The sequence below is a fragment of the Pholis gunnellus genome (genome assembly GCF_910591455.1).
Source record: "Pholis gunnellus genome assembly, chromosome: 7".
In the NCBI taxonomy this organism is placed as follows: Eukaryota; Metazoa; Chordata; class Actinopteri; order Perciformes; family Pholidae; genus Pholis; species Pholis gunnellus.
Window position 1 is genome coordinate 27,412,679 of NC_136533.1, and position 13,078 is coordinate 27,425,756.

The 13,078-nt window shown below is 41.7% G+C and overlaps 1 protein-coding gene across 1 annotated transcript in view; it reads right to left on the reverse strand.

Annotated features, from left to right (window-relative positions):
* Positions 1 to 13,078, reverse strand: part of bcar1 (BCAR1 scaffold protein, Cas family member) — an 87,671-nt gene that overhangs the window by 74,050 nt on the left and 543 nt on the right. The window lies entirely within an intron of this gene.

Genomic DNA, 13,078 nt, shown 5'->3' on the forward strand with positions numbered 1-13,078 from the left:
AGCCACACAGCACACTGCGACCTCTTTGTTTTTTCATAATCACATGGCAGATGTTCTTATGAATACATATCTGGATAGGCTTCAGGTGATTTGTACAGAAAAGTAACAAATAAGTTTAATGTTCCTCATTTATGAAAGGATTCATTAGTGCGTTTCCAATTTACACAAGTCTTTTACATTAAGGCATGCAGTATTTGCTTTCATAAATAATGATATTGTAAAATAGATGATTCAAGAAGCTTTTTCAATTTACATAAAAACATTATAGAATTCCCTCCAACAATCAGAGGAGATGCTATTGAAAATGTTAATCAACAAGAAAACACACACACACACTAAAGCTGCATTTAATGGAACAGTCAATGTTATAAACTGCCTCATTGCACAAAACTATCATTATTTGCCAGCAGGGTTTTTGACAGGGTTGTTGATCAATGCCAGTTCAGTGTTTGAGCCGAGCTAGCAGTTTCCCCCCACTTCTAGTCTTTGTGCTAAGCTAGGCTAAAGCTGTTGCTGTAGTGCACACAGAGATGTAGCCGATATCAAACTTCTCATGTGGCCAAAGATGTTCCCTTCAACAGAACAAGCTCAGTATGTACTAGCATACTCAAGTATCACGTGGCCACTGGCTGCATTTAAGGCACTGGGGATGTTTTGTTTTTTTTGCTCCATTAATTTGCACGTCATTACATTTTTTCCAACTGTTGTATTACAGGAAAGGAAACTCATTAAAATAGCTTACAGACACTCAGGCTATGCAACAACTTACTGCAAAACTGCAGTAGTACCACTGTGTGGCAATGAGAGTAATATTCAGATGGATAGCTGTACTACTAAGGGCAACACTATCCATATTGTGTTACACTAATAACACACACTGACTGCAGTGAAAGAGACTGATGGAAGGTAGTGTCTCCCGTTGAGGACTATGTCTGTCAGAGGACTGTAGAGCGCTCTTTGGTCCAGTGCATTTGATTACTGAACTGTAGATATAGCCCGCATGTCTATCAATCAATAAAGCGCTGTACCAGCATACTGGCTAATCAATACTAAACCATTTATGGCTAATGGAGGCACGGATAATGACACAACATCCCAATGGCCGAGCACACTGGGGGGGGCCCCCCCAATAACATGGTAGGGGAAACACTGCAGTACAAACAAGGTTTATTCTGTGTGTTTCAGGGCTCATTCCATAATACAAATTAAAGCCGAATGGAGACAATTACTGATGAGGACATTGGACATTTTCAAAATAAAACACATATAAGCCGTTAGTCATTTTTTAACATAACTGCATAACCTAAAGAAATATTTTGAAAAAGATGTGTTTTTTAAAAGAATTGTGACTTGATATCGACGCTGTGAAAGGGAGATTTTACTGTGTAAAAGTCAACAGACGAACAGGTTAGAATATGGTCATTTAATAATATCAGCCAGGCAAGCAGTAATGCGTGCCTCCCCGTGTGTATGAAGGTGGGGGATGACAAGAAAAACTGTGTCATCAGCATAGCAGTGGCCCCCAAGCTTCCATGTGTAGAGGGAGGACAGCATGGGGCCCATGAGTGAGCCTTGAGGAACCCCTGGTGCCAATAGGGAGAACCTGTACTTCCTCGTGACCATGACATGCCAAATTTCTTAAAACGTGATGGTACCTGTATCATCCGTATCTCTACGAGGACGAAAGGGATTTTAGTATGCATGTATGACAGCTAATGTTAACGAAGGTTGCATTCAATTACATTATGGTACGTTCAAGCTCTATTCAGTAAAAATATGGATTGGGCAAAGCTAACTAATAACGTTGTAATGATGTGTTCAAATGTAATCTTGTAAAATGTAGCTTGAATAGATACAGTTGTTTGAAGGAGATGTTTTCACAGCAATATAAAATAGATATTAGAGAAAGAATTATGAGCTGTTTATCTTCCTAACACTAACGTTAGCTGTAAGATACTTTTTTGTTATAATTTAAGCAAATATTTAAATCAAATGGAATCAATAATAATAATAATACATACGCAAAAGCCAGTATGAAAGCGGTGCCATGAAACTTTTCAGATAAAAGGAGGACATACTTCCAACTTGACAAAGCACCTCAGTTTCATTTCATTCAAACGTTTTTGTGTCTATTGTTTCGTTTTTGTTTTCTACCGTTGTATCATATTGGTTTGGAGGAACCGTGGAATTTGATTGGTGTGGGTATCGACTACTCAACTTCTGGTATCCTGACATCACCAGTTGCCAGTGATAATGTATTGAAGATGTGTGTGGACAACTTCCCATATCAGCCTCACGTAAACACAAACACAGTGGCATCTGTTAATACCTTCAACTTGAACATCCTAAAAGGACATTGTAAGTGTGTGCAGCGCGTGTTCATGCTGACTGCAGCCAAACACCGAGGCTCGATCGGCTAACTGCAACAGTCAGCTGGCCGACGCTGTTTTAACAGACACAGTTTACACAGACTCAACAGTGTGTGAAATGTGCTGATAGCACTGACAGCTCTGCACCTGCACCTCTATAGCTGTGTTCATACACTCTTTCCCTGCATATACTTCTGTTTAACACAACTACCAGGGGTGGTGGAGCGCAGCAGCACAGATGCTCAGTGGAATATCCAATGTTTTTACACATTAAGGCACTGAACTAGTGGGGCCCCAACAGTTGCATTTTATATTTCCATATTCCAGCTGTTAAAGCAGAGCAGGTCTCATTCATGAATATTATTTTACATATCAAACACTGTCAAATAAAGTTACATACCACCAAGCCTTTCACACATTATCCATTGTGCTGCAAAAGTATCAAAATTAAATTATTAAAATGAGCTGACATGTTAATGTGATAGGGGTGGGGGGGGAAGTATCTCGATATTTTGCGTGGCAATATTGTACCGATACACGAACCAGGAAGTCGGTCAGAACAAAGAGTGTTGGGTCAGTCCGTCTGCTTTACTGACAGATGAACCGAGTGAAAACGATATCTTATTAGATAAAACAGATAATAATTTGAACAGTTGAAAAAACGACATAAATCGCAATATTTGCAATAGATACTCAGCGTATCGCAAAATGCAAAGTTACAAAAGGGCAGAAAGATTGTATCGTGATGGGTACCGTATACTAGTACTATTATTGATACTGCTTATCAGTTCGGTTCTTTATCGATTCTCTTATATGTTCTTTTTGATTATTTTGACAAGTAAGACAATTAGTTAAAAGACAATTGTTAAACAGGAGTCAACACTGCTTTGTTCTTCATATGTAAACATGATCTCCTCTGCATCTCCTGTTTGCAGCCCGGTACACAGCTTTGGTTTTGAGAGCGTCCTGTTTCACGCTGGGCCACGGCTGCAGCCTCAGCCCGACAATCTACAAAAAGTTCCACGATTCTTAAAATACAGTCGCAGCTAAACAATTAGCTAAGCGATTAGCTTTAAGTCATTAGCCTGTTCTTATGATCAAACTCTGTATGGCGTCGCTAACGTTACCTGCAGTGGAGGACGGACGGCTGCTCCACACACAGTAGAAAACTGAACATTTCTGCATATTTATGTTCTGTGTGTTAGTCACATGTTGTGATAAACTGCTGCTGTTACTTTTCTTACCTTTTGAGGGTTTTATTGTGTTTGAGACGAGAGTTCTCAGCATCTACTGGAGTAAAATGTAGCCACACTCTGGATTTGTTTTGATCTCTCTGCTGCGATGTGTGTCTCACGCTGTACTGACCCGCAGTCAGTCAGTGTGTGTGTGTGTGTGTGTTCATCAAAGTTCATCACTAGAAAGAAAGTGACCAAATGTTTAAATGCTTACATTTTCTTACAAGAAACCTCTCTGCGTAGATGTGTCTCTCTCTCCCCCTCTCCCTCTCTCTCACACACACACACACACACACACACACACACACACACACACACACACACACACACACACACACACCATTTTGTAGTTTGCCAACTCCCGGAATTCATAATAATTATTTCCAGCTGATCCAATCTGCCGGTGACAGCTGTCAAAATAAGAAGCTTTCATGGTGTCAACCAATCACGTGGCGTTTAGAGCCACATCGCCGTCTTTGCCAGGACTCAGTTCACTCAGGGGATCAGGGTGGAAAAGGAAGGAAGAGGCTTGCTGAATTTTGTGCATCACATTTGCAATGGATGTCTTCGTGCTGTTTAAATCTGAGCACAGCGTGAAGACACAATATGAATCAGCGGGAATGACCTTTTGCGGCGTTAGCTGAGTGATCATGCAAACTGAGCAAGTTCTAAAAGGCCGCTGTAGCCTTTAGACTGAGACCGGTCCAACACTGAGTTTGGATTCTGAAGGGATAACTCAGATTTATTCCAGCTTGGGTCTTATGTTTGTAGTTTTGATTATAATTTCATTCATTTCTGATAACACACGCTGGAACTTCTGACCCTCCAAACCACTTTATTTGGAGGTCAGACTGAAATTGAACGCAGTTGAAATGTCGCTAATAATCCCTCACTGCACAGGAAAAACCAGTGTGAGCACAGCTACAGTAAGTGCGGTAGGTCAAAGTTGAATCAGGAAGTCCATCTGTAAACTGTGATGATGTTTATAACAGACAGGTTTATTCCCAACATGCAGGATTCGAGTGTTTAGGACCCATTGGACCTACTTTTAGTGATGTCACCATGTTTCCAGCTGTTCATTTGGGTGGGTGCAATAGCATTGTTACTGATAGGGATAGAGATTAAACATAATCTAAGAAAATATCAGAATTGTCCTATAAGCAATAAATGCGCTAAAATGTGATGTGAAATTGAACTAAACATTTTTTTTTCTCTACAGTTGAACAGTATACAACCATTCCATCAGAGTCTGGTGTGGATAGAATGGAAGTCAATGTCACAGCTGAGACAGTGATGGAATCCTAATGACAGCATTTAACTGCCTTCTCCAGTAACTCTCCCGCTAGCTTCAGGATTCCCACCTGTCCTTACATCACAACACACACTCAATACACACACTGCACCCTATATGTGAGTGATGCGCCAAGCGCACCCTCCTGTTGCCCCTGGCAACTCTCGGCCGTCGTGGAGAGCTGCGGGAAATTGAAATGCAAGGTGTGTGTGTGTGTGTGTGTGTGCATTAGGATGGGAGGAAGGGCTTCCACCTCGCAAAGAAGCAATGATAAACATTGAACTTAAATTGAGAACGTACACACATGCACGCCGGCCAGGCGGTCCCTGTGCATTGCCTCAGGAAACCCCACCTATCCCACTGCAGGGTAGTGGAGGCATTTAAATAACCAGGATTGGCCAGCAAAGATGAACACACACACATTTATGTATATATGTATATGCCACGCATGCATATCTGCATTATTTAGAGAGTACACACATACGTGGAGCGGGCAAACAGCAGAAACATGCACTCAGCACGGCAAGCACTTAACCTCAACCCGTCTCCTCGCTGTCATCAAACACACAATACACACACCACTCAGTTCAAACAGTATCAGCACAATACTAGTTGGCTCTGTGTTTCTCGTTAGCACGTTTGAAATAAAATGGATTTTTTTTTTTACCGACTATGAGAAAATACAGACCCACAATTTCAAATATATTAATATTATAACATTACAAAATTTAGATAATGTACTTGATGCCGTGCACACAAAACTCAATAGGCAACTATTTTGAAAATGAATTTCAATTATTTTTGTAAATTAAGAAGTGTTTTTTAAAGCCAAACTGCTGGAAAAGCCAAACATTGATGCTCTTCCATTGTCATATTATATTACCTTCATGAATGTCTTTGTGTTTCATCGAAGTCTCGATGAATCGCAGTAAACCGGGGATGCGTTTTAACAGCGAAACTATTTCAAAACAACTGTTCACAAACTCTCACGCAACTGGTGCAGTATCCAAGTCTCCAAACAGGTGCATCTTTGTTAAAACTTCTCTATTGAAAGCAGGCGGCAACCTCCGTTTCTGCCAAGTGAAGCCAATGCTGAAGTGTCTTAAAAGCGGCATTCTCTCTATTGTCCAGCAGGGGGCGACTCCTCTGATTGTATAGAAGTCTATGAGAAAATGACTCTACTTCTCTCTTGATTTATTACCTCAGTAAACATTGTAAACATGAGTTTATGGTCTCAATCTCTAGTTTCAAGTCTTCTTCAATACAGCATGATGTTCATTTAGTAAATTATGGTCCATTTAGAGTCAAACAGGCCATAAAGCAGAGTATGCTTTAGGGCGGGGCTATACAGTGATTGACAGGTCTCTACCAGAGACGTATACGGCGTCTCTATGTCACTCCTCCACATTCCAAATATGGTCACTGCGTATAAGTCCTGCGTTTGTTTGACCCGCCCACCGTGAGCTGACTTTCTTGCTCTTTTTAACCACGTCAGTTGCCCGGAGTGTCAAATAAATGACGGATAATAGAAATGATTGATGGGTTTACATTGGAGGTGAAAGCCTGCTATATGTTTTGATACAGTTCTGACTTTTCTCAGGTTTTTATATCCTTAGCTTGCCGTGGATGCATACAATAATTCAAGGTAACGCGGGCTGAGTAATTGAAATGCAAATGATCATTTTTGGGGTTGTGTATTCCTTTTTTAAACCATTTTCTGCCATTCTACAGTAAATACATACTAAGTAGACAACTGGAATAAGAATATTTCGGTTACTCTTTTAATGTTACAGTGATTTAATGTAAAATGGATAGGACAGGATAAGATAATAGCAAGCCTAAGGTGTCAAATCTTCCAAAAGTTCAATGGTGTCCATGGCAACACACTTATTAATGAGCATGTTTATATATAGAGTAATCTCTCTGAGCTTGTGAAAAAAAAAAATCAGGCTGCTCTCTTCTAATTCTATAAATATCAGTCCCATCCCTGCACTCTGCTGCTACAGCAGACGTATGAGTGTGTGTGTGTGTGTGTGTGTGAAGAATAACACACACTAGAAAGTCCTCCAGCTACAGTCTGGTAGCTTTTGCTCTACGTAGAAACAGAGCAATCAACCAGAGAAACATCCCAGTCTGAAATTCAAACACATCCTGTATCTTTTTTCCCCTGTGCGATCAGCAAACAAGCCTCACTCAGGTGAACACGCTCCAAACACACACACACACACACACACACACACACTGTCTCTACGAACAAACCTCCCATGTACGTCATGGAAAGCGTGGCTGTGTGTGTGTGTGTGTGTGTGTGTGTGTGTGTGTGTGTGTGTGTGTGTGTGTGTGTGTGTGTGTAAGAAACAGTACAGAGAGATGCGACCAGGTGAGTGGAATCATGGGAACGTTGCTGTGGCAACTAGGATTTCACTGGCTGGTACTGCAGGTGTCATGATTTCACTGGCATCGATGACAGCGATTGGAGCAAGTTGACAGGAGCAGTGCACGAGAACATCTGGAGTAGACGCACCACACGGAGATTTGCACTTCCTCTCCAACTTATTGAGAAAATACACAGCGTACATGTGTGCACACACACACACACACACACACACCAGCAGTGACCCCACTATCACTCAGGTACATTATTTTTACAATTACAACAATTATTTTCTCCGTAACCATGGCCACATGCAGCTGAACCGACACTATCACCGCGGTGAAATCCTGTCTGTGTGTTTGACCGGTCATAGCCAACACAAGAAAGGAAACATCTTGAATTAAATACTGATGTGTTCAAATGTATTATCAGAATATTTGATTAGCTGATAAATGTATTAATTTATTAACCAGCAAATATTTTTAGAATGGATTATTTGGGCTCATTCAAGGGTTACCGGAGTTTTAATTTAAAGATGTTCCATCTGCTAACGGCTAATGTTAATGGAGGTTGCTTTGACTTACATTGCGATGCGTTCAAGCTTATTCGGTAAAAAACGTATCGTGTTGTGTTAAAAATGTAAAAATTGCAGAGAATCTTGATGTGGATTGTTAGAGATTAAAAACAAATTTGCAAAACAAATTGGGTATTAAAAATCGTTGAATTTCACTGCAGTAGTGACTACTAAATATCTGGTATCGTGACCAATTCAATGACCCATCAACACACTTCGTATGCTATTGCCAAACAAACAATGGTGGAGAACTCAATGAAAACAGACATGGAACGGTTTTGGACAATGGCAAATGGTTTAAAGCTTTCTCCGGCTACATGCCCACTACTGCGTTTTCACTCTAAAGCGCATTACATTTGCCAGGTCCACGCTTACAGTCCACAGTAGTCCTGCGTTTTAAGACTGCTAAAACTGACACGTTTGAAAATGCTGCAGACAACTTTTAGTTTGAAAACTTTGGGGTTGTGTTTTAGTCTGGACAGGCAGAAACCAGGCGGCAACCTCCGTTCTGCCGAGTGAAACCACCTTGCATTCTCTCTAATGGCCATCAGGGGGCGACTCCTCCGCATGCAAAAATAAGTCAGATTGTATAGAAGTCTATGAGAAAATGACTCTACTTCTCTCTTGATTTATTACCTCAGTAAACATTGTAAACATGAGTTTATGGTCTCAATCTCGAGTTTCAAGTCTTCTTCAATACAGCATGATGTTCATTTAGTAAATGATGGTCCATTTAGACCAATAGACCATAAAGCAGACTATGCTTTAGGGCGGGCTTACTGTGATTGACAGGTCTCTACCAGAGACTTATACGGCGTCTCTACGTCCCTCCTCCGCATTTCAAATATGGTCACTTCCGTTCATTGGTTGCAAAGAAAACAACATGGCAACGGCCGTTATTCAAGATGGCGACGGCAAAATCATTGAACTCAAAGCTTCATAACAACAAACCAAATAAGTCATCAGCAATGGGTGACGTCACGATGACTACGTCCACTTCCTACAGTCTATGACAGAAACGGAGACCTCTTACATTACATTACAGTCATTTAGCAGACGCTTTTATCCAAAGTGACTTACAATAAGTGTATTCAACATAGGTATTCAAGAGAACTACTAGTCACCAGAAGTCATAAGTGCATCTCCTTTGTTAAACAAGCATCTAAGAGCATAAACCAGAGCAAACGTACAGTGCAGAAAAAAACTAAAACAATAAGTGCTGAGTGGAAGGCTCAGGGTAGCACTTCTTGAAGAGGTGAGTTTTCAGCCTGCGCTGAAAGATGGTCAGCGACTCCGCTGTCCAAACGTCAGTGGGGAGTTCATTCCACCATTGTGGGGCCAGGACAGAAAACAGAGGTCTGATGGCCGACGCCGGTGCTCCGGCAAGTAGTGAGTTGCAGTAGTCCAGGTGGGAGATGACAAGAGCCTGGATGAACACCTGCGCCGTCTCGTCAGTGAGGAAGGGGCGAATCCTCCTGATGTTGTAGAGCAGGAATCTGCAGGAGCGTGTAACCGATGAGATGTTTGCTGAGAATGACAGTTGGTCATCCAGGGTCACACCCAGATTCCTCGCAGTCCGAGTTGGCGTCACCACGGTATCGTCAATGGTGATGGACAGGTCTCGGTGCGGGCAACCCTTTCCCAGGAAGAACAGTAGCTCGGTTTTATCCAGGTTGAGCTTGAGGTGGTGTGTCATCATCCACTTCGAGATGTCAGCCAAGCATGCAGCGATGCGTGGCTCCACTTGAGAGTCACCGGGGGGAAATGACAAACCGATGGCGCAGACGCCAACGTTTGCTACATGATTGGGTCTCATCAGTCACGACGTGTCTTTCCCCTGATTGGTCACGCCCCTATCACGTGACCCTTTCTTCCAGAAGAAAACAAATGACATCAGCCTCGATTCATTGGTTCATTCAACACAAAATTACAGGCGTTGCTGACCTTGCAGTTTATGCTTGCATCTGTTGCGCCGTTAAAGTCTACTACCGCCTACATGCGCAGGAGGGAAGCTGCTCTTTGAGCATTTTGCAACAACTCCCATGTCCAGCAGTGTTGTAAGCTCTGGTCATGTGATATGCGTTTTTAGGCATGGCAGCAGGTACAGAAATAAATCCTCAAACTTGCCTTCATTGAACTGTTTCTAACCGCTGGCCTTAACGTCACCGTCCGGTACGATTCAGTTATCAGGAGGCTGATGTTCTCGTCCTGAAAACTAATGAGATCTCACAAAAAATCGTGGACAGAAGCACCCAGTTGGAACATTATGTTCTTTCGAACTGTAGCAGACAAACTTTGGACAAGAATGCAGACATACTTAACGTCCTCCCCGCCGAGGAGACGGTCCCACCTGCTGCCCGTCTGTCTCACTCTGCTGTCAGAGAAGACAGGAGCTGTCTCTTTTTTTTTGTGAAAACATCCACACACACACACACTAGATGCATCCAATATGCTTTGAGTGCCACGCTTTCGTCATCACAGTTTCTGCCTTTGTGTTACACTGTAACACGAACACTGGTTCATTGGAAGGGGCGGGACTTTGCCTCTCTGAGAGAGTAGCAACTCTCCACAGCTGGATGTGATAGGCTGAGACAGCTGTTAATTAAACAAAACACCTCAAAACATACAATTTATAGGTATAATCGTTGAGGGTGCACAATGTTTTGCTCATCTTATCAATATGGGGAAATAAAGTTGTTCAATCAGAATGGTGACTGATATGAAAATGATGCCCATGTGTGGAGGTGCATGAGCCATGATAGCGATACAGTGGAAACCTCTTGTAGTAATCACGTCTCTACGGGTCAAATTATTTTTTTTCTTTATTATTCTTTCTTTTATTCTTTCTTATGTCGTGTTCACACCAAATGCGGCACAATTCTTTTGCGTGAGTAGATCACATACAAAGTCAACGCAAAGAAACAAATGGACGCGAGTTTGCACCAGGCAGCGTGAATGGCGCGATGCGGATAACACGAAATTCGCCCTCATTTTTCAACCCGGGCAAGAAATTCACATGACGCTGAGGCACGATAGCCTATCAGTATTGAGATGCTCCCCCTGTCATCACTGAAGTCCTGCCGTTGTTGAATCAGGAAATAAATACTGTAGCCGTCTGTGTTCTGAGCTCTACGATACCTCATATTAGTAGAGACCGGACCAAACTATGTGTATAAATGTATGTGTATAAACCATATGGTACAAACAATGAAAAAGACACTGCTGTATTTAAGCATATTTGACGTTATGTTGAGTGTTGATGGAGCTGCTACAATGTTAGCACAGAATAGCACCGATCGATCCGAGCTCCATTGAGAAAACTAACAAAACATGACTTCAAACTTTTCACAAATCTGCGTCATAGTTATTTCGGCATCCCCTTTTGTCAGTTTATTGCAATTAAATCACAGTAAAATCAGTTTATTTGGGGTTCATACAGCTGTAGTAAACCAACCGACATGTGGCTTGCTAGACACAGTGAATACACCTCGATAAAATCCACGGAGCTCCTCTGGACAATGTTATAAACCCAGACAAGACGGCGTTTAGTTTCCCGGGATATGTGGGACTTCCACAACAAGTACTAAGCAGAAGTAGAGGTTATTTCTTCCACGGTTGATGGCGGGAATAAATGGCTTAGTTGATAACGGCTTCCATAGAGATAAGCCACTCTCAGCCCGTCTATTGCGAATGAAGTGAATAACCACAAATGGGCCCGCGAGTAGTGCGACACGGAAATACAGTACAGTACTGTATATGAATTACAACTTACCAAGGCTAAAATTATAATAAGGCTATAGACTCAAACAGTATTTGTACAGTTTACAAATACAACAAAGTCAGTAGTGCAAATAGGCTTCAAACCGGAAATTAACTGTACAGGCTTTCGATGACAACCTGGGTTTGAAAACAAACATATTCATAAAACACAGTAGCATGGGTGTGAAATGAAAAAACAATCATGGTAGTTTGAATTGTTCTTTCCGTATGTTATCATGTACGAAAAAGACCCACAATGTACGCTGCAAGCGGACTACTTTATTATTGTAAGCAAATCATTTGTATAGGAATGACTCTGTGCCAAGCTTTTAGATTTGTAAAAGGAGGTTTTCCACTGTAATAAGGTTATTTCTGTTCTAATGTTACCAATTACCAATGGTTAAAAGGTGATATCCAAACTTTTTTATAAATGATTGAAAGGATATATTTTACAAACACTGACAGCATATTCCAAGAAAGCTTTAAAAGCCTGCAGCACATGAAAAAAGTACTTGTGAATTCACCGTGAACTCCCATTGAAAAAGTACTGTAAATACTATCAGCAATGAATCAGGTTATAATAAATAAAGAACAGGTCAACTCTGAATCTAGAGTTATTATTATTATTAATATCAAACAAGGATTGTGGAAATCATCAGTTATCGGATTTGACTAAAATGGAAATATACTGCATTTCTAAAAATGGGTGTAATACAATAAATGCACACAGACTGGCAGGGCTGACACCTACACGCGCACGGGCAAGCGCGCACTCAGCTCGCCAGAGTTCCGTGAGACAGATTCTCAGGAATGCGATACCGCACAACACAACCAGCTTCCAACGACGGCAGCCTGTGCTAAAAACATCTGAGATTGTTTGTAAAAGCAACATTATAGAACCCCTACGCCCCACCCAAGAACACACACGAGCAGTAACATCAGCTGTCTAAACGTGTTGACAGGCCGGGGCCTGTCGAGAATAGCTTTAGCAGAGCCAGTATGTGGCCTCAAACCAAAGAGCGCTGACAAAACTGGCACATGTATTCCCCTTTACCTAATAAGCAGAGCTACACAGTAGCATGCTAGTCGTACACTTTACTATGTCGGTCACATGGTTCTTCCAGCTAATTCGACTCACTTATGACAAACCGAGAGTGGCGTTTTATTCCAATATAATGCACATTTTGGGGGGGAATTGGTGTACACTAGTCATGACAGTAGCTAGCTATTTTAGTTGACAGCAGCCTAATAGCATTTCTGAAAGTTGTCGTTTTAATAAGTGAAGTGCTGCTTGAGGATCGACTGTATGTGTGTGTGTGTGTGCGTGTGCGTGTGCGTGTGTGTGTGTGTGTGTGTGTGTGTGTGTGTGTGTGTGTGTGTGAAGAAGAGCAGTCAATTGGTTGGACGTGTCAAGTCTCGCTCTGCCGTGTGGACACGTTGTATGAGACACATACAAGGACAAATAAAAAATAAATA